This window comes from Haemaphysalis longicornis, unplaced genomic scaffold, assembly GCF_048455015.1.
Source record: "Haemaphysalis longicornis isolate Haplotype H1 unplaced genomic scaffold, Haemaphysalis longicornis Haplotype H1 scaffold_19, whole genome shotgun sequence".
In the NCBI taxonomy this organism is placed as follows: Eukaryota; Metazoa; Arthropoda; class Arachnida; order Ixodida; family Ixodidae; genus Haemaphysalis; species Haemaphysalis longicornis.
Window position 1 is genome coordinate 8,219,623 of NW_027526288.1, and position 26,473 is coordinate 8,246,095.

The window sequence follows — 26,473 nt, forward strand, 5'->3', positions numbered from 1 at the left end:
TCCTTGGGTTGCGGGACGCACTGGAGGCCTGGGGCATGGACTTTTCGGCGGCGTCGAGTATGTGTGCCGTGACGAGTCGGGTTGCTTCCTCCACGTGTAGGTGTTTTATGGTTGTGTGATGTAGTTTAGATGTTTCTGTGAATGTACTCCAGTTTGCTTTGAATTCATTAAACCTGTTATGGGAAGATGGACTGCATGGGCCTTTACCTATATACATTAATGAAGTGGGGAAATGGTCACTACCGTATGGGTCCGTGCCCACACCCCACTCAAGACATGGAAAGAGAACTGCGGAACCAATAGCCAAGTCAAGATGCGAGTATGTATTGTGTCCTAAGTTATGGTATGTAGGCTGTTTTTTGTTGAACAGGCATGCTCCGGAGGATCTAAGAAACTTCTCTATCAGGCGACCTCGGGCATCCGTTTTTGAGGAGCCCCAAAGAGAGTTGTGCACATTAAGGTCGCCTGTTAGTATGTATGGTTCGGGCAGCTGGTCAACCAGCGCCTCGAAATCAGAGCTCAGAAGTGCAAAATCAGGAGAGATGTAAATAGAGCATACCGTTATCAACCTATTAAATATTATCGTACGGATTGCTACAGCCTCAAGGACAGTGTTCAGAGTGACAGGGTGGCAGGCTAAGGATTTCTGGGCGACAATTGCCACACCTCCTGAAGAATGTGTGCAGCCAACCCTGTCCTTTCTGAATACCATGTACCTATTTAAGAAGTTCGTTTGTTTAGAATTGAGGTGGGTTTCCTGGAGACACATGATACTTGGCTGATTGGCATGGAGCATCTCATACACATCGTCAAGATTTTTAAGGAGGCCTCTGCAGTTCCATTGAATGATGTTTTCATTTCCCATTATTTAAATTTAAGAATAACTGAAGTGTGTGTGTGTGTTCTTGTTCATGTGTCGTCTTTCGGGGCTGTTATTCTAGGATTTTTAGGCCTGTCTGTCGGCTTGGACATCGGAAGCCGCTCCTTGCGCTGCGTTGCAGGCAAAAACGGCGCGACATCCATCTCCTCGTCGGATGCAAGAAGGGTGCCCGGCGGACCAGGCCCCTCGGACTTGGCCCCCTTTCGGGAGCCCTACGTTTGAGCCGCCACCGCTGAGGGCGTCCGGGACACCAAAGGTGGCACATGAGGTGCGGTGGCGATGGGAGCCGATGCGGGGCCTCCGGTGTCCATCCGGTCGGCACCCTCCAATGCACTGTAGGACGGGGAGGCAGAGGGGGGAGCGGCACCGGTCCCCACAGAAGAGGTTGTCACCACAACCGCTGCTGCCTCAGCAAGCGGCGTGGCGACGGATTGGGCTGCCTGAGGCACCCCAGGGGGGGGCGGAGGGACCAGGTCAGACTCGCTGAACTGCGTCCCTGTGGACACCAGACGCCGCTCCGCCCCCCGGCGAGCCGCGTCGGCGTACCTCCCCTGGGGGAAAGAGGCGAACCTCTTTCGCGCCTCTGGGAAGGTGATGTTCTCAGTTACCTTCACATTAATAATCGCCTTCTCCTGCTTAAACTTCTCGCACGTTCGAGAGTAGGCAGCATGGGGTCCCTGGCAGTTGGTGCAGGTGAGGGTTGACGATGGACAATTATCAGATGGATGATCATGCTGAGCGCATTTTGCGCATGTCAGACGACCACGGCAGGAGTTGGTTTCGTGCCCGAACCGCTGGCACTTAAAGCAGCGGCGCGGGTTTGGAATGTAGGGCCGGACATTACAATGTACAAAACCTGCATTGACGTACTCTGGGAGTGTGGACCGGTCAAAAGTAAGGATAATGTGTTTGGTCGAAACTACTTTGTCATCCCTCCTCATAGTTATGCGCCTCACAGCTGTCACGCCCTGATTTCTCAGGCCCTCCAGCAAGTCAGCATCTGTCTCATTCATCAGGTCTAGTTCAGAGATGACACCTTGAGTACTGTTCAGGCTCCGGTGGGGTGTCACCCTGATTTCAAGATTGGCTATGCGGGTTTGTTCAAGGAGGATCTTTGCATGCTGTTGGTTGTGTACTTCAACCAGGATTTCTCCAGTTCTTTGTTTTTTGGCCTTATATTTGTCACCAATGATGCCCTCCAAAATTTCGATATTAGGAACACGGACTGTGATGCAAGAGGCTTTTCTTGGTCACTGGATTCCAACACCAAAAAACGGGGGTAGTTATCGGGCTTTGGAAGACTGAGGGTTGGGAGTGGCGGAAATGAACCTTCGGTGCGGCCCCTTTTCAGGGGCCGATCATGTTTGGGGGGGGATTTACGATTTACCATATGGCATGTAAAAGAAGCAGGGGACGGGGGTACTTTCTTCTACCCTGATAGCCTGAGAGGTCCCGGAGCTCCCTGCCTGGTAAACAGACAGGAAGCCCATCCGCCGGAGCTTGACCTGGGCTCCGACAGCCACCGTTTGAGGCTTCTACCCTTCACCTTTAAAGACATCACCACGGTAGGTTACAGTTTATGTTGGGGGCTCGGGGTCCGCGGTGTCGCCAACACCGTCACCATGAATACTCAAGGTGCCCCGTGCGGGGAGTTTTATACAATAGGGTTAGTTGAAGAAGCGGTAGTTGTTAGCGCAGGGAAGTGACCGAATCAGATGTGTCGCGCGGTTGTTGCACGTGGCGGTTGGAAAGCGTGTTAGTTGGTGATTCTAGTGGGTAATTAGTGCACGAATAATTAATGCGGTAGGAAAGAATCGCAAGTTGCGGCTTACTTTTAGATTGGAGGGGAGCGCGCGAGAACGCGGCAGTGAATTAAGTCGGAGTTTTGCAAGACTTCGACGGGCAGTACCATGCCTCAGAAGAGGAAGCCGGGTGTGGTGTGCACGGGGTGCGAGCACGAATACCCGCTCGAGGAGACGAGGTTCGAGTCGTTCGAGGACGCGGAAGAGCAGGACTTCAGGTGCAGAGTGTGTGTGCTAGCGTCGCGTCTCAACCGGCTCGAGGAAGAAAAGGAGCAACTCAGGATTCAGGTAGGCGAGCTACAGGAGGAGCTCAAAGATGAACAAACGCAGAGAAAGGCAGTCGAAGCAAGGTTGGCACAAATGGAGGTCAAACTGGCAGGGAAAGGGTGGCAACCCGAGAAAGAAGGACGTAGGTCACGAGGCAGGGGTGTCTGAAGTGGTTGACCCCGACAAGGGAAAGGAGGAGGACAATGAAGCCGCGCCGGAAAACGATCCCGGACTGGCACTGACTCAGGCGGTGCGGGAGCAGGTGGCCGCGCCGGTGGGCAGCCAGGAAAAGGAAGAAAGACGCATGGTGATTGTGGCGGGGGACTCCAACATGCGCTACTCAGAGATGGAGATTAGAGGACGGGTGAGAGAGGACGAAAGAGTGCAGGTTGGCGTGTTCCCGGGGCACACGGTCAGAGTAGTGTTAGAAAAGGCAAAGGATAAAATGTGGGAAAATATGCAGGGGCAGAACCTAGTGATTATCGCAGGAGGAACCAATGCCGTTCTGCAGGGAAGGGGCGCGGGAGTGCGCAAGCAACTGGAAAAGGGGGTGAAGGAGCTTCGGATGCTGTGCCCACATGTGCAGGTCGTCGTTAGCACAGTACCAGAGATCATTGGGAGAGGGGTGCATGTGGAAAGTGAAGTTGTAGCGGTAAACCGAGACATACGGCAGCTGGCCAAGGAGCTGAGTTTCGCTGTCGTAGACATCAACAGGGATGTCCGATGGGTTGGCCGGAAAAGGGCGTTCCAACGTGACGGAGTGTATTTCAGCGGGCAGGTGGGAGCAGCCATCGGAAGACGACACGCGGCGCGAACTGTGGCTTTTTTAGGGGGGCCACAGGCCTTTGCGAAGATGGTGTAGATAAATGCAAGGAGCAAAGTCAGATAGCGGGGTCGGTGCAGTCTAGTGCAGGCAAACGAAAGGGACGACGACGGCGTGTAAAGAAGAGAGGGAGGAAACTGAAGATCGCATACATAAACATGCAGGGCGGCAGGAAAAGAGAGATGTGGATGGAGATTAGTGAGCAGCTAGAATAGGAAGATATCCAGGTATACGCTGTGACCAAAAGGCACCTACGAGACTTGGAAGACGTATGTATGGGAAGGCTGTAATAGGACGGCTGGATTGAGAAAAGGCGGAGCAGGAGGTATGCTTATACGGCAGGGGCCTAATTGGAAGAGAGTGAAAGAAGACTGTAAAGAACATAAGTGGGTGAAAGGGATAGTGGAGGGTAGGGAGATGGCTTTAGGGGTGGCGTACCTATGGGCGGGTAGGGATAGCAAAGAACAAAATGAAAAACTGGTGGCGTGTCTAAAAAAGGACATCGAGGATTTGAAACGTTCCGGATAGGTACTATTGGTAGGGGATATGAACGCCCACATTGAAGATCTAGACGGGTACACAGACTTCAACGGAAATCTAATGCTAGATATGTGTGAGTACCAAAAGCTGATCATAGTAAATGGGGAACAAAAATGCGGGGGTCAAATAACATGGGAGTGTGGTAGGAGACAGTCAAGTATTGACTACTGCCCTATTTCAGAGGGACTCTATGAATGGTTGGATGGCATGACCATAGATATGGAAGGGGGCCACAGTCTGGGGACCACAAGCGCATAAACCTGGGTTTTCGGAAACTGGGGGGCGACAAAACGGGTCGACCGGGCCAGCGCACAAAGTTAAACAGCAAACAAATTGCGGTTATAGCCAAAAGCATAGAGGCTGACATAGAAAGAAATCCTGGAGAAGAGTGGGAATATGACAGGCTCATCAAAACTATGCAGAAAAAATAGTCAAGGCAGAGGGGGCCAATCGATGGAGAGGAAAGAAAACACCCAAAAGCTGGTGGAACAAAGAAATCAAGGAGGCCATAGAGAGGCGTAAACAGGCGTCGAGAGATCACAGACAGGCCAAGAGGGCAGGGAGACCGCAGGAAGAGGTGGCATTAAAATGGGAGCAATATAAGCAAATGAAACAGGAAGTGCAGCAATTAGTGCAAGCTAAAATAAAGGACAGCGAGCGATGGGTAGCGCAAATACGAGGGAGGGGTAGAGACGCGCCGAAAAGGTTTTGGAATCATGTGCAGGCATTAGGGAAACGCACGAGTCCCACAGAAGGCGGTACTGTAGAAAACGAGCAGGGACAGATGCTCAAGGGAGAGGAAGCATTGTCATACCTACACAAAATCATCACGGAGAAGTTCGGTAAGATGAATGAAGAGGCCCCGCGGTGACACAGAGATGTCGCGACGGGTAGGCCGGAATGTCTGGAGATAGATGGGGACAAGCTGAAATGGAAAAGAGCTGAGGAAAAAGTCCCCAAAAATACCGCGGTAGGCACAAATGGGATACCGATGGAGTTGATTAACCAATTAGGACCAAAGAGCAAGGGAAAGCTACTACAAGCCATCAGAACAAGGATAGAAGAAAAGGGAATACCGGCCGCGTGGCAAATGAGCAGGATGAACTTGGTGTACAACGGCAAAGGAGTCAAGACAAGCCCGAGTTCGTATAGGCCAGTAACCGTCACGTCAGTGCTGTACAGGTTAGCAATGCAGGCAGTGAAGTTCGAACTAGAGCAGTGGGTGGAAGAAAATAGGATATTAGAAGAACTTCAAAATGGGTTTTCAAAGGACAGAAGACTCGACGACAACTTATTTGTGGTGAGCCAATGCACACAGGTGTCGAAGATGCAAAACCGACCTTTGTGGTTAGCCTTTCTGGACATTAAAGTGGCGTATGATAATGTAGACAGGGAGAGGCTATGCAGTATCCTGGAGAACGAGGCAATTGGGGCAGAATTCATTAGCTTACTCAGGGAGCTATACCGGTAGAACCAAGTTCAAATAGTGTGCGAGGGGATAACATACAATAGGCCTGTATACACCTACAAGGGTTTGAAACAAGGATGTCCTCTCTCTCCGCTGTTGTTCATGATCTACATTGCGGGGTTAGAGAGGAAGCTAGAAGTCAGCACGCTGGGGTTCGACTTATCCTACATGAAAAACGGGCAGGTGGGGGAACAACGGGTTCCGGGACTAATGTATGCAGACGACATATTGTTGATGGCGGACAACCGGATAAGTATGCAGGGCTTGATGGATATTTGCGGTGAGGAAGCGACGCACCTAGGGCTATCTTTTAGCAGAGAAAAATCGGGGATCATGGTCTTTAATGACGGCGAGGAGCACAAAATAGTATCAGTGCAGCAAGTAGAAATACCATTGGTGAAAGAGTACAAATATTTAGAAGTATGGCTGAACGACAGCGAAGATTACACGCAGGCGCATGAGGCGCACCTTAAGGCGAAAGGAAGACGGAACACGGCCATAATGAAGCATAGAGCCCTCTGGGGATACAGCAAATACGAGGTTTTATGGGGAGTCTCGAAAGGGGTCATAGTACCAGGATTAACTTTCGCAAATTCGGTTCTGTGCATGAAGCCAGAGACCCAAGCGGGCCTAGAAGTAAATCAGAGGGCGGTAGGCAGATTTGCCCTAGGGGCCCACAGCAAAACTACAAATGGAGCTGTACAAGGGGATATGGGCTGGTCGTCTTTCGAGGCGAGGGAGGCGCAGAGCAAGATAAAGTTTGAGGAGCGACTTCGTGACATGGAGGATGATAAATGGGCCGCGAGGGTGTTTAAGTACCTGTATATGAGGAGCGTGGACACGCGGTGGAGACGGAGGACCAGACAGTTGACCAAGCGGTACGGAAATTCGGTAGGGGAAAGTGGTGTGTACACAACAGTTAAAAAGCAGGTAAAGGCAGCAGAGACGACGAAGTGGGCACAGAGCATGGAAGCGAAAAAAACCCTGGAGACTTATAGGGCAGAGAAACGGGAAATTGAGAAGGACGGATTCTATGACAATACGAGAGGCAGTACTTTGCTCTTCGAGGCACGGGCAGGGTGCCTGAGAACCCGGGCATACACGGGTAGCTACAGACAGCAGGAGGAAACATGTGCGTGCTGCGGCAGTGATCGGGAAACTATAGACCATATTGTCAGGAACTGCACAGAGATACGACCACCGCGGGGTTAGGGGGAAACGACGCTGGTGGAGGCTTTGGGATTTGGGGAGAGGGTGAACCTCAATTTCAAGGTCATAGAGGTGACGAAGAGGCGTCTGGAGTGGTGGTGGAGGAAAAGTAGGGAAGGGATGAGTACGCAGGCGGAGTAATCATACGGATGAGAATTTAGAACAGCGTGGGGAGAAAAAAACGGGGTGGGGGCGATGAGATGAGTTTTTAAACATGCAAGAGAGGGAGATGGGAGGGAGGATGCAAATCTATTAGGTTAGCTGGGAGTAGGGCGAGTAGGCGTAATAAAACTGGCAAGTCGGTTGCTGACAACCGACGCCCCGATTCAAAGGGAAAGCCACTAATCATCATCATCGTCATCAGCGGCTGGCGACTGGTAACTTTGCGCGGTCGTAGTTGTACGGAAGTATATAAATGTTACTGCACGCATATTTGGTAAAGTTATTTGATACAATTTGTGGCGATAGTTGAAGTTGTCGCCCTCTGTGGCATTACTCAGCGGGGAGGAGAATAGTATCGCCGCTTTCGTCCGATGGCGCTTGGAAACTTCAATCGCGCTCGAGAAACGAGGATTGCGTTCGAGCGGGATCGGGCTCGATCGCGATCGAAACTGCCGTGTAGCGGCGCCTCATCCGGATTGGGCTCAATCGGGATCGACTCATTCACGATTGAAAGTGCCCGTGTGACAGGGTATTACGCACAAGCTCTGACTTGATTGATTTTGGGGTGTAACGCTCCGACGCTACACATGGGCTATGAGGCACGCCATACCTACGGCTCCGGATTAATTTTGAGCATCTGGGGATCTTTGCCGTGCACCAAAATCTCAACCACACGGGCCTTTCGCATTTTACCTCCATCCGAAAAGCGGCCGCCGTGGCGGGCATTCGCGGTGAGGGACAGGCTGTCTCGCTGTCTGGCTCCGCCCCCGCTGGTGCTCCTCGGTTTGGCTCGGGTTTCGGGTTTCTTTAAGAGGTTCGCTTTGCTGTTCTTGGTTCCTCTACTTTTGTGGTGGGCTCTTGGTGATTTGTTACAGCAATTTTAAGCCGTAACGCATATTTAGCCGTACCACCACCTCCAGCCGTAAAAAATAAGCAAGCGAAACGTGCAAAAAAAAAAAAATGCCCGAAAACAAGAAAAGCGCGGGAAAAACGCGTCAGCATATACAGGGTGTCCCAGCTATCATGCACCAAGATTTTAAAAAAGAGTAAAGGCGTAACTCGAAGGAAACCAGGTGCATGTTGTTTGCAGTACTGTGAAGAAGCGGACAGTATTTTTTTCTTTAATGAGACTTAATTAACTAATTGTAATTAATTATATAATTCTACAAATACTGTCCTAATCACTAAAGTGTCAATGAGGCACTTGTAGGTAACCACGAGGGGCATCTAACTGCGGCATTTTCAGCGACGAAATAATTGCGTACACATTTATTCTGACTGAAATATGAAAAATACCACGTGACGGCGCCTCCGCGCGCACCGTAAAGCAACGCCCTCAAACAGGCTGCCTCTGAGTTAGCCAGAATGAAATAGACAAAAGAAAGAAAGAAGAAATCGCGACCGAGTTTGTTCCTTATCTGCACACGCGTCCCGCGAATCTTGCTGCTGCTGCTCCTTCCATGCATGCTATTATCAAGGTGATGCGCTGTCTCTTCGGGCGGGTGACACGCGAAGCAGTTGCTTTCCATCAGCTTTGTTTGGGGACGCTGCTTTACAATGCGCGCGTAAGCGCCGTCACGTGGTATTTTTCATATTTCGCGGGCTTCCTTTATCAGTCAGAATAAATGAGTACGCAATTAGTTCGTCGCTAAAATACCGCAGATAGATGCCCCTCGTGGTTACCTACAAGTGCCTCATTGACACTTAAGTGATTAGGACAGTATTTCTCCAGTTAGATAATTAATTATAATTAATTAATTAAGTCTACTTAACGAAAAAATTACTCTCCGCTTCTTCACAGCACTGCAAACATTAGGCACTAGGTTTTCTTCGAGTTACGCAATTTCTCTTTTTTAAAATCTTGGTGCATGATAGCTGGGACACCCTGTATATGCACGTTATTGCACGTAACGCACAGCTGCAGCAATGTTGCATGGAACTAGCTGCAGATCATTTGAACAGCTGAACGGCTGAAACTGTCCCTCTTCCGCTGTGTTGCGACGTTCAGCCGTAACGCACTTTTCGCCATAGTGAGACTCTCCGCCCTGTTGCGACGTTCAGCCGTAACGCACTTTTCGCCGTAGTGAGACTGCCCGCCGTGTTACGACGCTCAGGAGTAACGCACTTTTCGCCATAATTAGACTCTCCGCCGTGTTGCGACGTTCAGCCTTAATGAACTCTTCGCCGTAACGCGACTGTTCGCCGTAGTGAGATAGAAACGGCGCTTCCCGAAATCAACCACCACATTTGCTCCGCATGCTTCCCGTGTAACAGCCAGGATTTTTAAGCAAGTGCCACTACCGCCCACCTGGTGCTCTCAACACTCTATTCCTCTATCTTTTCTCTTACACTTGACCATTGGTAATACTTGTTGACCAGCCCCGACCTGTCAGGGTAACGCTGCCTCATACAACGGTCGAGCAAAGAGGGAAGGCGAATTCATAAATTGATAATTAACGTTTAATAGGTTATTTACCCAGCTACCTACCCCCATTTTATTCGCAGAAAAATCAACCTCTCCATGTGTTACTCGTTGGAACCTCTTTTTTGAGTTCTATGCAAAAAAGATTCTTTTTTGCGCGTCTGCCACATGGGACATTTGTTGTATTCTATTGAAGAGAGTAAGTACTGGTCTCTAAAGCACTTATCTCTTCAGATAAATTCTCAATAACTCTTTAGTTATTATAGAATATTTGTTAACAGAAGATGCTCTTGTGCTTTCTTTCTACAGAAGGCTCCAGGTAAAGTATAAAAGTTCTTGTATTGCTAAACGTGCCCATCTGAAAGATGTCGTAGACAGCGGCTGTCTGCCGTGAATGAGCGTTAGGCAGATTTTTTGGGTATACAACAGTCTTCATACTGATACCTAATCGTTTATTAACACAAAGGTTTTACCATAGGAAAGGAAGTATTGTTTTTACCATTCATCATTCTTCGGAATATTTTGCATATGGTCCCGTTATTACTGTTCACGTTCGATCTATAACCTGGAGTAAATACAACCCCCCTCCCCCCCGTACTTGTATATGGTAGCTTGAAACTGTAGCGGAAATGTTCATTTTGTTCGGATAAAATCGTTCCCATTTGAACTTCCCGTATCTGCGTGGGCTGCGGGCGTTTCATTGTACGGCAAGTGACACTTGCTACGGTGTTTGGTTTGCTTAGGATGGAAATATGTTTCTTTAGTGCGTTTGGTGCCCCACCTGTCAGTCCTCTCCCACGTTTCCGGTGTTGCTGCGCGCGCCCCCGCCGCTCTCAGGGCCTGAACGCGGACCAGCACCGAGGGTGTGCTCGTTGTACATTTTATAGGGTCTAGCCAGCCAATGAGTGCCCTCTTTCCCTATGTGTAGCTGTAATGCTTCACTCTTCAATCACGTCACACTCTATCCCGTTTTCACACGCCACGGATGATGCAGGGGCATGCTCTCTCAATCGCTCTCTCCCCCTAGAATTCTCTGCGCGGACATATTCAGCTCAGGTCTCTCCATGGGTAGGCATGCGGAATACGCAGTAGGCGGAGGCACCAGGACGTCCGTTATACCTGCATATTTGTATGAACAAAACTTTGAATACAAGCAGCTCGTGTACTCCTTCGTGCTCTCCCCCTCCGCTTCGTATAGCTTAGCCAGGTTTGTGTTTTTGAACTGCTGCCGTTTCGTTCGCATACAGCGCAACTTTTCAAAAAAAAAAAGATGAACAGTTAACAATTAAGAATACCCGACCTTAAAAACTAGCTATGGTCGTGTACCAGGACTTGAAATGCAAGCCAACGGAGTTTTTAAGGAAATTTGCCGAGAAAGACCACAGCCACAATTTACGGCATATAATGTGCAACAACGATAAGATTGGCACCAACTACGGTGCACAAGAGCTGATGTACCAAATTCCAGGTATCCCAAGCAAACACCATACCGTAATCACATTGATTCAGGAAAGCCATTCCATTCATGTTTTTAAAGAAATATTCATATCTACTTTCTACGAACCAGAAATTACATTCAGGTACTCTTAATTTGTCCTCCCATTGTATACGTCTCAAGCGTTTTGTACTTGTTTCTTCATATTTAAGCGATACCTGTGAATAAGATCTTCATTCAATTTTTTACGTACCAATCTTCTCAGTGTACTTATGTTTCGTGTTTAATGGCATAACATTTGTATTTATCAGTTGCGATGTATGTTTCTTTTCTTCCTACCCCAACCAATGCTCATGTATGACTGGTTATTTATGCCTGCGTAAGTGGGTGAATCGGCGCCTTGTGAGGCCTTCTGTGCCTTTACGCCGGTCCGCAAGGGAAATTGTATTTTTTTTGTTCTCTGAAATAAATTTCTACATTCTACATCCTACATTATATCATAGTGCCGCTATGTCTTAAAGGAAGCTATGTTTGACCACTTGTGGTATTCCCTCTGAAAGCACCCTGCCTTTTTACTGCTGCCCTTTGACGCTCATTTAAAACTTTTGGCTTTGAATACTGTGCTTCAGCATAGCGGCTACCGTACGTTACGGTGCAGTTAGCGGGTATCATGACCCGGCTTCGCATGCTTGTGCTGGCACGCTATTTCTTTCGAAGTAGACAAGGAAAACTATTTCCAAAGCGGGCGCCGTTCCGTACATAGCGTAGAGCGGCCGGTGGACGGCCGCTTCGGGAGAGTTCGGAAACAAAAGTTTTCATATTGTTTCGAAAACCTTGGCTTGGCTCGCGTCTACTTTATGTACTTAAACGGATAATAAATCAGGTATCGTTTGAGGAATGTGAGGTTGCAACGGCTGAAGTCTGCCAAGCGAACACAGAAGTGGCCATGTCAATACAGTTGTGGCAAACTTGGTTTATGCCGGTGAGATCAGGCATGTACGATATATTCGGGAGGCTGATTGGACGCGATCCAGCTATATTTGTTACGGAAGGTACGGCTCGTCTGCAAGGATGGTTCGTCTAGAAAAGCGGTATCACTGAGGCGATTTCTCAAGGAAGGCAAAAACTGTGTAAATAAATATGCGTACTTGCTGTTGTAAGATCTAATACCTCTAAATGGTTATTCGTTTGCTTGAATTCTATTTTTACCAAAATAATTTTGATGGATTTTATTGGCTTTCTAATAAAGCTAGGGGTGACCCATGTTTCATGTCCTCAAATGCGACCAATAAAAAAACCTTTTAGGGAGAAACAGGGGCATATAAATACTAGAATTCCTAACCGAAATGAATGGTAATATGGTCCCGTGGAGTCTTGCTTGCAGCAACATAGTTTCGCCAAAATACGACCACTTGTTATGATTGATTGTCGCCCAGGTTTTCAAATGGACTCTGCGGAATGTGTTGTTCTACAAAACAGAACCTGCATACTAAGCCAACGCCATTTATCAACTCTCTGCTTTTCGGTTTTCTAACAAATGTTCTGCTGCGCTAGATCTTGCAACGTCGTTCATAGCGTCAGAAATGACCTTAAGGCGTTGGCTCGGCATCTCCGCCTTTTATCTCTCCACTTCCCTCGCTAAAAGCGTCGTAGCTGCGGTACGATGTCACACAGCGAGGGGAAAACAGCTACTTCGCCAGCGCTGATTGCTAAACGCTGGCTGTACTGTCTGTGAGTTCTCTTGAATGTAAGTGAACCACGAGACAAGGTGAGGGTTGAACGGCTGCTTTACCGACACTTGGATATTTAGTCTGGTCATCGATGGCCCGCCGGCGGTGCTGTCTGTGCGTGGTCTTCTGCGCAAAAGAAAACATAAATCTAATTCCGTAGGCTCAGCGAGACGGAAGGCTGCCAAATGCCAAGCAATAGAAGACGTTTACGGCACACTCTGTGCATAGCCTTTGGTTTTGTTCGTGATAAACCTGAGCCGCGTTTATGATAGGAACAATTTTTCTAGTAATGACTGGCAATACAGTATCTGTTTAGCAGTCTTACACATGTTGATATATGTTGATTTGTCTTACGGAAGGACTCTACTTAGTTTCCACTCCTATGAAAACAAAGATACAAAACAAAAGACGGCACAAACACGTGTAAAGCAACTATGGACAATATCACCAGAAGGTGGGTAAGTTTTCGCACATCGCATTTGTGCATTCAGATAATATATTTAATTTTGACACAATGAAACCGTTCACGCTCGTGCGCGCGAACTCGCTAATCGCGCCGGGCAAAGTGGCGGAGAGCATTTGTGGCACAGCACACGAGACCGAATGACTACCTACAAAGAAATTACTCAGGCCTATCGACTTGCCAGACGCAAGCTCCCGCCGCCCTGCAAAGGATTGAGCAGGGAGCAGGCGGTCATCTATAGGCAACTCCAAATAAAGACAGTCCCGAGCCCCTACCTAAAGCACAAGATGTACCCGGAGACACCCCCTTATGCCACCTGTCGGGTGTGTCACAAAGCTCCAGCAAGACTCAACCACATCGTCTGGGATTGCCTCGCGTACCCGGACGAATCAAACACAAGAACGATGCCACCTGCCTTCGAGGAGGCGGTGCGGACTCAAGACCAAAATCTTCAACTCCAGGCTGTCCAGCGAGTCATCGTGGCGCTGGCCAGGCAGGAGGACCCCGGCGACCCGGTGACGGGGAGCGGAGGACCCCTAGCCGGGTCGGCGACATCTGCGGTGACGACTCCGGCCAAGTCATGAAGGCCTAGCAATAGGACTTCATTCGCAGGCCCCAAAGAAGTTTTCCCAACCCAATGACACCGTGATTCATTCGGTTCTTACACAGTAATCATTTCCGTTGGAGACATGCTACTCCTCCAACATATCACGACTGGCATAGTCTTTAAAACCGCGTAGTTCACGTGTTTGACCAAGATTATAGTGAACAGAGTGGCTGCAATGGTCACATAAATATCCCACCGTTGCCGGTGCCAGTACAGGTCAACGTACTCTGGGCGATGTAACATTTTCCCCAGAAAAGTGGCATCCTGTACCTTCTACACAACACGTAGTTTGCAAAAAACTGGCTGTGTAGCGTGCCTCTTAGAGCTGTGGTTTCGTGTTTACGCCCCGTTCACAGCACAGAGTATTTGCGCTGGTCTTTCCGGCCGGGAAACCACGACATGGTCGCTACTCTTCTCGGCTATTTTTTCGAGGCCATGGTAAAAAACTGCGAACATCAGCTGTGACCAGTGGCCTCATTTCTTGGAGATTCGTATCACGTAGCTAACGCCAGGCACGACAAAGGGACAAAACACTTTGCTGCACCCAACTCACATAAGAAAAATGATAGATTGGTCCCTTAGGCGGCGGCGGCGGAATTCTAGCGGGGGCCTGAAGCTGCGGAACTCGGGATGCAGCGATGGAGGCGGCTGTGTGCCCAATTTGGTTTTTATTGGCGGAGTTTTTTTCAGTTTCTGGCGCCTATATCGGCGAGGGTTAGCGCGCTCGTCCCTAGGAACGTAATCTACTTGCAAAGGTGCTGGGTTTCTGGGGGAACTGCGGTGAGCGAAGGCATCAGCCTGTTCGTTGCCCTCTAGGTTTTCTTCCACCGATGCCATGACTTACCGCGGGAAGCGAGCATGGTTTCAGCAAGCTACCCTGACGAATCTATCATGAAACCGCGCCGTCTGCGCCTGCATATACTCTCCCCCTGCGTAATATGCAATTCGGTGAAAACCAAAAAAAAAAAAACCAAAAAAATTCCTGGGAACCTACGTCTGCTTAAGTGGTTTGCAGGCGAAAGCCCTGCTATTAAAAAACACTTCTTTACTACAACAACCCGTCTTCCCATCTTTAGCAACACAGCGCAACAAAGACCAAGGACGAAACGGAGACGACAAACAAGCACTTGTTTGTCGTCTCCGTTTCGTCCTTGGTCTTTTTTGCGCTGTGTTGCTAATGGATTACCAACTAGCCGGAACCCTCACGCTTTTAGGTCCCATCTTTAGCTCCTTTTGTTTCTTCGCTTTTGACGCGAATTCCTATGACAGGCAGACTAACCGTGACTTCCCCAGCATTTGATTTCGCGTGCATCTGTTCTACTCACGAGACTCCACGTTGACCTATCACGCCGCAAGCAGCAGGCTAACTATTGTTCGGTCTCCGACAGGGTGTCCGGTTAGCCCAGTTCTAATTTTCTTGGCTCTTGCTCTAGAGAGCCCTATTCAATTCTCACACGAACCTATATGTGTGTTTATATAATTATTTACTTTTTTCAGCATGACAATCTTGATAAAATCAGTATTCACGCCCAAGGCAACGGCGCTCACTTTCCGAGTTTAATGGGTCATCTAAGGCTTTTGATCAAAATTTGAAAAGTCTTGGGTGCACTGCATTCTACCTGCAAGCTGGGTGCACCAGGTTAGGAAGTAAACAGCCTCGCGGTTTGGCGGAAGTATTTTGTGTGACCGTATATAGGTGCCCTGCTGTGGATGATCCAGATGATGCAAAACTAGTCGGTTACGGGGGGAACATAAACGGTTGTTTTTCCTTGTGGTGTAACACCGAAGTGCTGGGTTGACCCGGGCCATTCAATCCTTTTGCAGTCGTCAAACGGTAGCTGCGATATTGGCGCGAGAGTCTTTCCGTATGACGCCGCAGCAGACATTTGTCTGCGTTGGCACGCGCATATATAAGAGGTGCTATGTGAGCGCAGACGTTCTTGTGACTGCGACCACTGCGGAGCAACCGGGTTCCACATTGCTATTTCCTACACTCGCTGGTGCCTTCGCTGTTGGTAGTGTAATCGATGGCGCGGGGTCTTGCTGTTGTAATTTCTGCTACTGTAATAGTTAAAAACAGCTCACACGCAACAGTAAAGGGGTAGTCTGCGGCACCGACGTGGCAGCAGGGCGTCTTGTGCTGTAAATGCTCGTTTTAAGGTTCTAGTGGCTCTGGTGTCTGGACTGCGGCAGTCTGCAGGGCTGTGCCGAAAGCGAAGTGTGAGTCATGGAGTGAAACCGCGATTCTTGCAGTAACTCACAGGTTGAATTGCGAGAAGATGGCCGTGTCGTTGCGAGCACCTCAAGCGGCTGTAGAGAGCTCAGAACATGTTGTTCGTGCTTGCGCATGGATGCTTATTTCAAAGTCAGTAACCGTTGGAAGGCTCAGAGCTGGCGCAATTGGGATAGAAAAGGAGGCGAGAACACGCACGAAACTGACATAACCATCCGTGCATGGGTGGTTTCATTAGTGCGCGTGAAATAGATGCGCCAGTTTGGCAAAAACGTGGGCAGCAATGGCTTCTGCCTGACAGGTGTAGAAGGGATAAAAATGGAGTGGCAAAAACTTGTGTACCACTGGCAGGTGAATTTCATAACACGTTGCTGAATGCACGACTGACTCACCTCGACGACGGTGTAGAGACTTAATTGTGCAGGTTTTTATTCGAGGCTAGGATCAGGTGTGAAACACTTGGTAGGAGTATGACATCTAATGATTGGTCGTGGAGTAGGGCTTAGGCACAGAGTACATTTTTTTGCTGACTTATCTGAGCTGCTACACTTGCAGTACGGGTAGCTATATTAACTACCCGGCAAATGTACGCAAATGTACAAATTTTTCGTATCAAAGTATCGGAGCAGTGGTGTCGCCCGCGCGCCGTGGCGCGGGCTTGTGTGCACCGCGTGAACCGAACAATATTATTTGGAGAAGCCGCTAAAGATGGTAACGCTGGCTCCTAGAAATATTCTATATTTGGTAGTGTCTGTAGGAATTGCACTTGCCAATCGCCGTGCAACTGTTTTATCCTAAATTGCTTACCTGGTTCAGTTGGTACTGTGGTTACCTTAGAAATGTTTTGTTCTTTTTCGTGATTACTGGGTTATCTTAACCTTTATGTCGGAAGCGCAGCGCATGGTCGGCTTACGTTATACTTGGCGTTCCTAGCGAATAAATGATGTTAACTGCAATGTTCCCCTCACTATTTGTCTATGCTTTGACTTTTTCGCACTTATGAATTCTTGAAAAAAAAAAAAAAAAACAACCGCCGAAAGTATCAGTGGTCAGTATTTTTATGTTGCTATGATAAGTGCATAAGGGTGCCTATATTCGGGAAATTATTCTCCACATGAGTAACGGCTTGTGTATAGTTGATCGGCTTACTACCTCCAGTTGGATGTTTGTGGCGCTGTTGGAGTACAGAAACGCGTCAGTGCTTACATACTATCCGTGTATATAACTTGCACCACAGCACGCATGAGTACGCCCTTTGATTTTGTTGCAGAATATTGATAAATGGTCCCACACTTACTTTGCAGACGGTACCGTCCGGGTAGCATCCCCAACCATTTACACATGATTCCACAGCTTTATCCTGTAAAAATACCAAGCAACAACCAATTTTCGGGCGGCAAATGCTGATACCGGAAACCTTTACCCAAACTTAGTCAATGACCACCCATTCTCTATTACGTTTCTACAGGAGCAGCCGGCTTATCTAATGTGCCCGAGTAATACTTCCTCGCTGCCTATCCGTTTATCAAGGAAAGGCGGTGTTTTCTTAAGTTTTTACAATTAAAAGCACAGAGCTGTACTCCCTCAATTACCCAGTCATCAACAACATTTCTCTCAATTAAAAACTTGGTACATTTACATTTGGCCTTGGAGGGAATCAATATACATGAAAATGTTTCGTATTAAAATGTCGGTTGGGATTGTCTCTGCATGCTCTCACTAAACGTTTTTTTTTCGAAGAGCTGTGATTTTAAAACTCTTTGCGTTCAATGTGTTCGGAGAAGGATGAAACAAAAACCTAACAGAAAGACGATACACGTGGCATATACCAGCAGTCAACTAGATAACTCAAAACTAAGCAACCTAGCCTAAACATAACAGGACCTAAACAACACAAAGAAATCATTTGAAACAAAACTAGCCTAAGCCATAAAAATTGCAGTTCAATTTAAAGATTAAAAAAACCGAAGCAAGCGCTGGTCTCGCAGCGTCGTTCTTGGGAATAACTAGTTAAGACGGATCCTCTACACTGCAACGACAGACGCTTTGGGCGGTGCTAGCCTGGTCTTAAATATTCGAATGTCATAGGACGGCACTTTGTCCACCCCCGCAGAGTTCAGCTAGACTGCCGTCGGACGGCACTCTAGACACTGCGTACATTTAAATTGACTTGAGGAAACCTCTAGCGTGTTACATTGGGGGGAAAAAAGACGGGAGAGGAACAGCATGACAAGTGAGCGGGTAAGAGAAAGGATGCGTATAAATGGCAGGGCCCAGTCAACTACCGTCTCTCGTGGACATTTTCCTCGAAAGGAGCAGATACGCGGCCAATTTTTATTTGAAATTTCTGCTCGACAAAGTTGAACCGTTCACCAGAGAGCGCATTCACGGTGAGCGAGAACAGATCGGCAATGGAGCGTGGGAGGGGGGGGGGTGGGGTGGGGTTCTCATGAAATTCGCCGCCTGTGAGGCTGTATTTTTCTGTTCGAAAGCTTTTTGCGGTGCATTGCTGTGCCCCGGTTATTATGGTCACTTGGTGATTTAAAAAAAAAATCTCTGCCCTTGGCGCTAATAGCGGTGTACGCGGAACCCGCGGGTGCGTCCCCTTTGTGGACTGCACTAACAACTAACGCAAACCCAAGACCTTCATCCCAGAAACATCCCGATGAAATATGCATGTGCATGGTTGGTTTTGGTATTCAACGCACCGAAGCTACACCTGGGCTATGAGGCGCGCCGTACTGAATGGCTCCGAATAATTTGACCACCTGGGGATCTTTACTGGGGGCCGATGTCTCGACAAATGGACGTTTTCACTTTTCACCACCATCAGAAAAGCGGCCACCTCGGGAGAATTGAACCTGCGCCCCCAGGCTTAGCAGCCACCGTGGCTGGTCATATCCGTGTCCAGGATGTCCGAAGAGTACTCACTAATAAATCGTCTGGGGAAATGAGCGCTGCCCCAAATGGGTGGTCAGGCTGAACGAAAAATAGTTCGAAGCGAACAGGAATGAAAGAACATGTGCGAGCGCCTGCCACTTTAGGGAACCCCGTTATTGGCACCCTTGCCGTTGGCCATGGGAAACCTTTGTTCCTTTCAAGTTATATGTGTTCATTTTATGGACTCAATGCCAGAAAAAATGAACCCTTCACTTGTATTCCACCGTGGCTACAGAAGAAAAGTGAGCGCTCACCTCATTCTTTTGGTCAACTTCGACTTCCGCAAAAAAAAAAAAAAAACACACGAAATGCCCATCGCGGGTAAATAGAAGATTCCATGGGGTGATTTTGACGAGAACAACGCACGGCACGCTCTACTCGAGATGTGTGTACAGCACTCGCAAACAGGGCATTGAAATAGCCCTCATTCACCTTGAATGAGCTTTTTGGCGAACAAATGAGTTATGTGGCGTACTGACGCTTCAAATGGCAAGGCAATTACCATCTTTTAAACGAAATTAGTCCCCAATAGGCCGCACGTTACGTAGTCCAACGTGAGGGGAGGCACGTGGGTGGGGCGGCGGGTGCTCATCATGCAGTCCACCATTAAAATGGTGGCGCCCTCAGAGCGCGAGGAAACTAGTGTATAAGACCCGTAGAAAATATTCTGTACCATGTATTTCGCAGCCATTACACAATGATTGACCTCTTCGACTACTCGTACCCGGTTTCATTCCCGCCATCGCCATGAATGACAACGCACACTTTTCAAACGCGATGCTACAATCCCCCGTTACTTCTATACTTCTATTTTGTGAGCCTCTGCAAAAGCGCATGAACATCTATTTACATATTCATATACGTAGACTGAGGGCAAACCCGTCAGTTTACCAGGGAGTGTGGGAGCCTTAGTTGCCGATATTCTCTCAAAGCAACAGTAAATTTGAAAATTCAACCACTGTCTAGCGCATACCACAGCCGCACCAAACGAAATGATGACATTTCTCGAGGTTGTCTCGTGAGGATACATTTGCTGCAGCAAGCCACAGTGTCAGCGGCAGCGGCGTGACGTAAGCCAACAAGCGCGCTCACCCACCGGAGGGCTCGCGAGACCCTGGCATCAGTATATAAAGACTCCACAGCGTTCGGAGTAAAACCGGCCTTGCTACATGGTCTGGTCCTCTCCTTCAACAACCCGTTCCCGGGCGGTGGTCGCTGATCTATCTTCTCTTCCCCATTACCCCTTCCTTTTCCTGCCCCAACCATCTTTGTACCACTACCTCAACCGCCTCAACCCATATTTCTACCCCCTCCGCTTCCCTTTCTCTCCCTGCGATACATATGTGGTGCAGGCTGGGAACCTCTTTCCCTCTCACAGTCACCTCACCTCACCTCCGTGGCACGCGCTCTAGAGTTGGTGACCCGGAAGCCACGACCATTCGTACCCAAAATCTGCCGTCGTGAGCTCTTCGACGCCCTGCACAGCATGGTCCATCCTGGGATTCGTGCCACGCAGAAACTCATCGCGGCTCCTTTTGACTGGCCTCGCTTGAACGCTGATCCCGACTGGGTTCGCACCTCTGCACCATGCCAGCGCGCAAACGTTTCTCAGTACCCAGTTCCGCCGGCAAAGACGTTCCTACAACTTGATGAGCGCTTCGCCGTTGTGCACGTCGACATTATCGGTTCCTTGTCCCTACTGACTTGTGTGGACCGATTCACGCGCTGGCCTGAAGCCATGGTTCTACCGGATATCTCCGCGCCCACGGTAGCGTCAGAATTCATGTCAACGTGGGTAGCGCGCTTCGGATGGACATCATCCATTGACACCGACCGCGGACATCAGTTCGAGTCTACTTTGTTCGCCGAGCTCCTTCACCTCTTCGGCACAATCGTTTGCGTACGGAAGCGCACCAGTCACAAACAAACGGACTCGTCTAGCGCCTTCACCACCAACTTAAGGCCACGCTCACAGCACACGGCTGTTCAACACAGTGGGCCCAGCGCGTGCCCTTCTCACTTCTGGGCATTCCCACCGCCTTCAAGACTGATTTGACGCGTTCTTCATCTGAACTTGTTTATGGCCCCTAGCTTCGATTACCAGCCGACCTGTTCGAGGTACCGTCTCAGGCACGTTCCGCCGCGGACTACGTGAAATCTCTGCCTATTGATCCTCGCTGACCTTCGACCGCAGCCTACACGTGAACGAAAACCCAGAGGAGCTTATGTGCTTCCGCACCTTGAACAGGCGACACATGTGTTTATGCGGTAGGTACCCATGCGCTGCCCTTTGCAGCCACACTACGTTGGCCCTTTTCCTGTAGTAGAACGACACTCGTCGACGCACGTTATCAACATGAATGGCTCTCACGACATCATAGACCTAGAGCGCCTGAAGCCGGCATACGTCACCTCCGCCGACATCAAGCCTATACGACTCTTCCCACTGTGGCTGCACACCACCGCGACCATCATGTGCGCTGGGTTCATCAGAGCGTCGCACCAGCTCCTCTCTTGGGGGGAGCCCTGTAGCGGCAAGCCACAGTGCCAGCGGCACCAGCGTGACGTAGGAAAACGAGAGCGCTCACCCGCCCGAGGGATCGCGCACTCCTGGCATCTGTAGATGGAGACTCCACTGCGCTCGGAAGAAAACCGGCCTTGCTACGCGGTCTGGTCCTGTCCTTCAACTCCTCCGTGACATGCGCTCTACACATTATTTAATACTGGATATGCAAATGAAGTCACCGGTCGCTGCAAGATGCAACGGGGAGAGATTGCTGTTATAAAATGTCTAAGCGTATTTATTTCCTTCATCCAAGCTATCATGAACACTTTAACTGCATCAGCAATAAGCGCTTCGTGGTAATAAAGATAAACGCAATTCTTGTTGGGCTCGACATGCGCCTATATCTATACAAAATCGTATTTTTCTGGGCCCATATACGGTAAAGATATCAAGGGCTGTGAAAATGCTTGGCGTACTATTTTCGAAACAAGTGTCCGAGAGCTATCATGTTGCCTTAACCTACCTTAAAGCTCGCAACAATCTTGCAATTATCCCGAGGCATCTCTACTTCCTTAATTTCAAACTTGAACACGCTTTGTATTATGCTCTATTCCAGGGGTCGGCAACCTTTTGAGGTGGAGGGCCGAGTTGTATGAGGGCCACACGGCGGAATGCCGAACGGGCAAAGGGGGGTGGGGGTGGGGGCGGCTTTGCAGGAGGAACAAAATTAAGCGAATTGACAATAACATTTGGCAATGATTGATAACAATATGGCTAAGTGTGAAGATTCGAGACAACGCCAACTAAAAACAATCAATTCTCTCTCTGTTCTTGCCTTCCGTTTAACCCCATTTGAGTTCAAAACTGACGTGTCGGCGATCAGAAAGGAAGTGACTGGGGGAAGGGTGGGGGTTCTCACGATGTGGTGAGGGCCGCGTAATTCTGCCCGGGGGGCCGCATGCTTCCCTCGGGGCGGAGTTCGCTGACCTCTGCTCTATTCCAATTGCGCCGGAATTATTGCGTTGTATAATGGCAGAACAAACTGAGAGTTTTAAAACCAAGGGACTTGGGGCAATAGAAAACGTTCTGCGGAATGCACAGTGTGAACAAATATTTTACACAAAGGCTAGGGGAGCAGTTAAGCTATATAATCGTAAACACAAAATTATAAAAATAAGGTACAAGGATAAAAGAGCGGTATTTCGGAATTGCCTACACTAAAAAAAATCTGCGTTTTCTTATCGATTTAATCTCCATGGCATGTTCTGTTGCCACATAGCGAACTCTCGCGCCAACGATTATGCCATACATTGCCGAACACGCTGATCCTGGCTACTGAACAACATGCTTATGCTATAAATCTAAGGAATAAGAGCTATTGGGAACTATTTTGGGTAAGCCTATTTTATATGAATGTAACGCGTGAAAACGTGTTTTAAGCACAGAAATTGCTTTTTATCACGCCAATTTGTTCTCGCCAGTATATTAATTGTTGGTATGTGAAAGCATAATTTCTGTGAATTTAGTATGTGAAAACGTCTTTTTGATAACCGTAAATGCCTTTTACTGTATCATTTATTTTCCTGTGTTTAATACAGACCTTTATCACTTTGAACCTGGTGCCGACGAACCGCATCTTGAATTTTTGACCTGAATATATCTCGATTTCCTGTGTGTTTCATTCGTACAAAAAATTGTAACTGCGAAAAAGGCCACACTGTTGTGTATTCACATTGCGTTTATTTGCTTTATTCAGTGTGCTATAGATGTACTTTATCCATTAAAGAACAAGTACTGCATATATACAGGATTTCCCAGCTATCATGCACCAAGATGTGAAAAAAGAGCAATGGCGTTACTCAAAAAATTTAGTGCATAATGTTTCTTGTGCAGTGGTGTAGCGGACAGTAATTTTTAGTTAATGAGATTGACTAACTCATGAAGTACCTTCCCAAACTTTAAAGTGTGAATGAGGTACTTGCAGGTACCCACGAGAGGCATCTAACTGCAGTATTTGCAGCGATGACATGACTGGGTACTTACTAATATTGACTGAAAAAGACACATCGCGAAATATGAAGAACGCCACGTGACAGCGCTCCCACCTGCATCATAAAGCAGCGCTCTCAAACAAGCTTATTGAAAGAAACCGCTGTGGTTGTCACCCACCCCAAGAGACTGCGCAGTACCTTGATAATGGCATGCATAGATGGAGTAGCAACAGTAAGTTTGGTGGGCGCCTTTGGCAGATAAGGCACAAACTCAGTCGTGATTTTTCTTTCTTTCTTTTCTTTATTTCATTCTGGCTATCTCAGTGGCAGCCTGTCTCAGGGCACTGCTTTATGGTACGGGCGAGAGCGCCGCCACGTGGTATTTTTTTGTATCTCGCAGGGTTTCTTTTTCTGCCAGAATAAATGAGTCCGCAATTAGTTCGCCCCTGAAAATGCCGCAGTTGGATGCCTCTTGTGGGTACCTACAAGTGCCTCATTCACACTTTAATGGTTGGGACAGGACATGCCGACACAGGCAAATAATTACAAATCATTAATTAAATCTTAACAAAAAATGACTGTCCGCTACTTAAATGTACTGCAAACATTATGTACTACCTTTTATTCGAGCAATGCCATTGCTCTTCTTTAAAGTCTTGGTGCATGATAGCTGGCACACCCTTTATATAGTTTTCGTCAAGTCTTGCTATTGCGTACATTATCACAATTTCTGCGATGGGAATTTTAAGGTGTCATGTTTTGTTGTTTATATCGTCAACATCTGTCACCCTGTTTTTTTGTGATGCAGTGTTTGTGCCTGTTTTTGTTTGTTCACGGGGGTCAAGTTCAAGCTCAAGTTCAAGTTGTTCAAGCGCGGTCAAGTTGCTGTCGTCCAGCTTTTTTCGTCTTGTCCCAATTTTTTTCATATTAACACCAAAGTATTTCATGACCGGGTACACCAAGATCCCACTCCGCCATATGCGTCACGGAAGTGACGTCGCCAGAAAGAGGGCCATTGAAGCGGCGGCCCCCGGATTCGAGCCCACGAACTCTCGAGCCCTCTTGCCACCACTGGAGGTACGTGGCGTTCTAGCAACTGTGCTATCAGCAGAGACGTCAGCAGCTCTATAAACGCGCCTTATGTCCTTCTTTATGACTCATTCAGATGAGGCTGCCGGCTAGGAGAGGCAAAGCGAAGTAGCGTCATCATCATCAGCCTATCTGCGCCCACTGCAGGGCAAAGGCCTCTCCCATTATTCTCCAATTACCCTGGTCCTGTGCTAACTGCGACCACTTTATCCCCGCAAACTTCTTGATCTCATCTGCCCATCTAACTTTTTGCCGCCCCCTGCAACGCTTGCCTTCTCTAGGAATCAACTCTGCTACCCTTAATGACCAACGGTTATCTTGCCTTCGCATTACATGCCCTGCCCACGTCCATTTTTTTCTTAATTTCTACTAATATGTCCTTAACACTCGTTTGTTCCCTTACCTAATCCGCTCTATTCTTGTCCCTTAACGTTGCACCTATCATATTCAGTTCCATTGCGCGCTGAGTCGTCCTCAATTTAAGTTGAACACTCTTAGTGAGCCTCCAAGTTTCTGCCCCGTAGGTGAGTACCGGTAAGATGCAGCTGTCATACACTTTTTTCTTAAAGGACAATGGTATGCTGCCATTCATTATCAGAGAATGCCTGCCGAATGCACTCCGCCCCATCCTTATCCTTCGAAATATCTCGGCTTCATGGTTGGGATCTGGGGTCAAAACTTGGCCTAAGTAGATATATTCGCTTACTACTTCCACGGCATCGCCAACTATCTCAAACCGCTGTGCTGTCCCGAGGCTATTGATCATTACTTTAGTTTTCGCCATAATAATTTTCAGGCCCATGGTTCTACTCTGTTTATCCAGTGCGGTAAGCATGCTTTGTAATTCGTCCCCCGAGTTACATAACAATCCAACGTTATCAGCAAATCGTGGGTTACTGAGGTATTCTCGACTAACCGTCATTCCCACCTGTTCCCAATCCAAGGTTCTGAATACTTCTTGTAAACATGCTGTGAATGACATTGGAGAGATTGTGTCTCCTTGTGTGATGTCCTTCCTTATAGGTATTTTACTGCTCTCCTTATGGAGGATGATTGTAGCTGTGGACCCATTGTAAACATCCTCTAGTATTCTTACATAATGCTCGTCTACCCCTAGTTCCGTAATGCCTGAATGACTGCTGATGCTTCGAACGAGTCAAGTGATTTCTTATAGCATAAGGGGGCTATATATAGGTGTTCAGTATTCTCCGCGCACTTCGCTATCACCTGATTGATCGTGTGAATATGGTCCTGTGTTGAATAGCCTTTACGAAAGCCTGCTTGCTTTTTAGGTTGAATGAAATCTAAGGTGGCAGAAATTGGGTTAGGGATGACCTTGGTAAGTGCCTTGTAAACTACTGACAGTAGCTAATCGGCCTGTAATTTTTGAAGTACTTCATGTCACCTTTCTTATGGATTAGGATGATGTTCGCGTTCTTCCAAGATTCCGGTACACTCGCGGTCATTTGGCATTGCATGTAGAGGTTTGCCAGTTTTACTTGTACAATTTTATTGTCATTGCGAACGTGATTGCGACAGCCAGCAAACGTTATTTCTGAGACTTTTAGAGATATGAGCACTGTTGACACTGTGTACGAGGGATATGCTAAACCAACGCCTTTTCGACACCAGATCGTCTCGCGAAAGAGAGGAACGCGGTGCACAAGCACTCTTAATTTCTTATCACTAGAGCTGCAATAGTTTTTTAGTTCTTGTGATGGCCTTCAACAAAAACTTGTTCCCAGTAACTATATTCAGATTTGCCCGCTTGAATTGTCAATACATAAGCTGTACGCGGCGTTATCGGTTGACACTACTATGATCGCCTCTTTTACTCTACTTCAGGACATTACTAATATTTTAGGCATACATTATATTAGAAAAATTGCCTCTGATTTTTTTCCTT

The 26,473-nt window shown here is 48.0% G+C and overlaps 1 long non-coding RNA gene across 2 annotated transcripts in view; it reads right to left on the reverse strand.

Annotated features, from left to right (window-relative positions):
• The window catches only part of LOC144166763 (uncharacterized), a 95,987-nt gene that overhangs the window by 29,142 nt on the left and 40,372 nt on the right, over positions 1–26,473 (reverse strand). For both annotated transcript variants that reach the window (XR_013321762.1, XR_013321763.1), the window contains exon 3: positions 17,339–17,401. This is a non-coding gene — a long non-coding RNA (uncharacterized LOC144166763). The remainder of the gene's footprint in view (positions 1–17,338; positions 17,402–26,473) is intronic.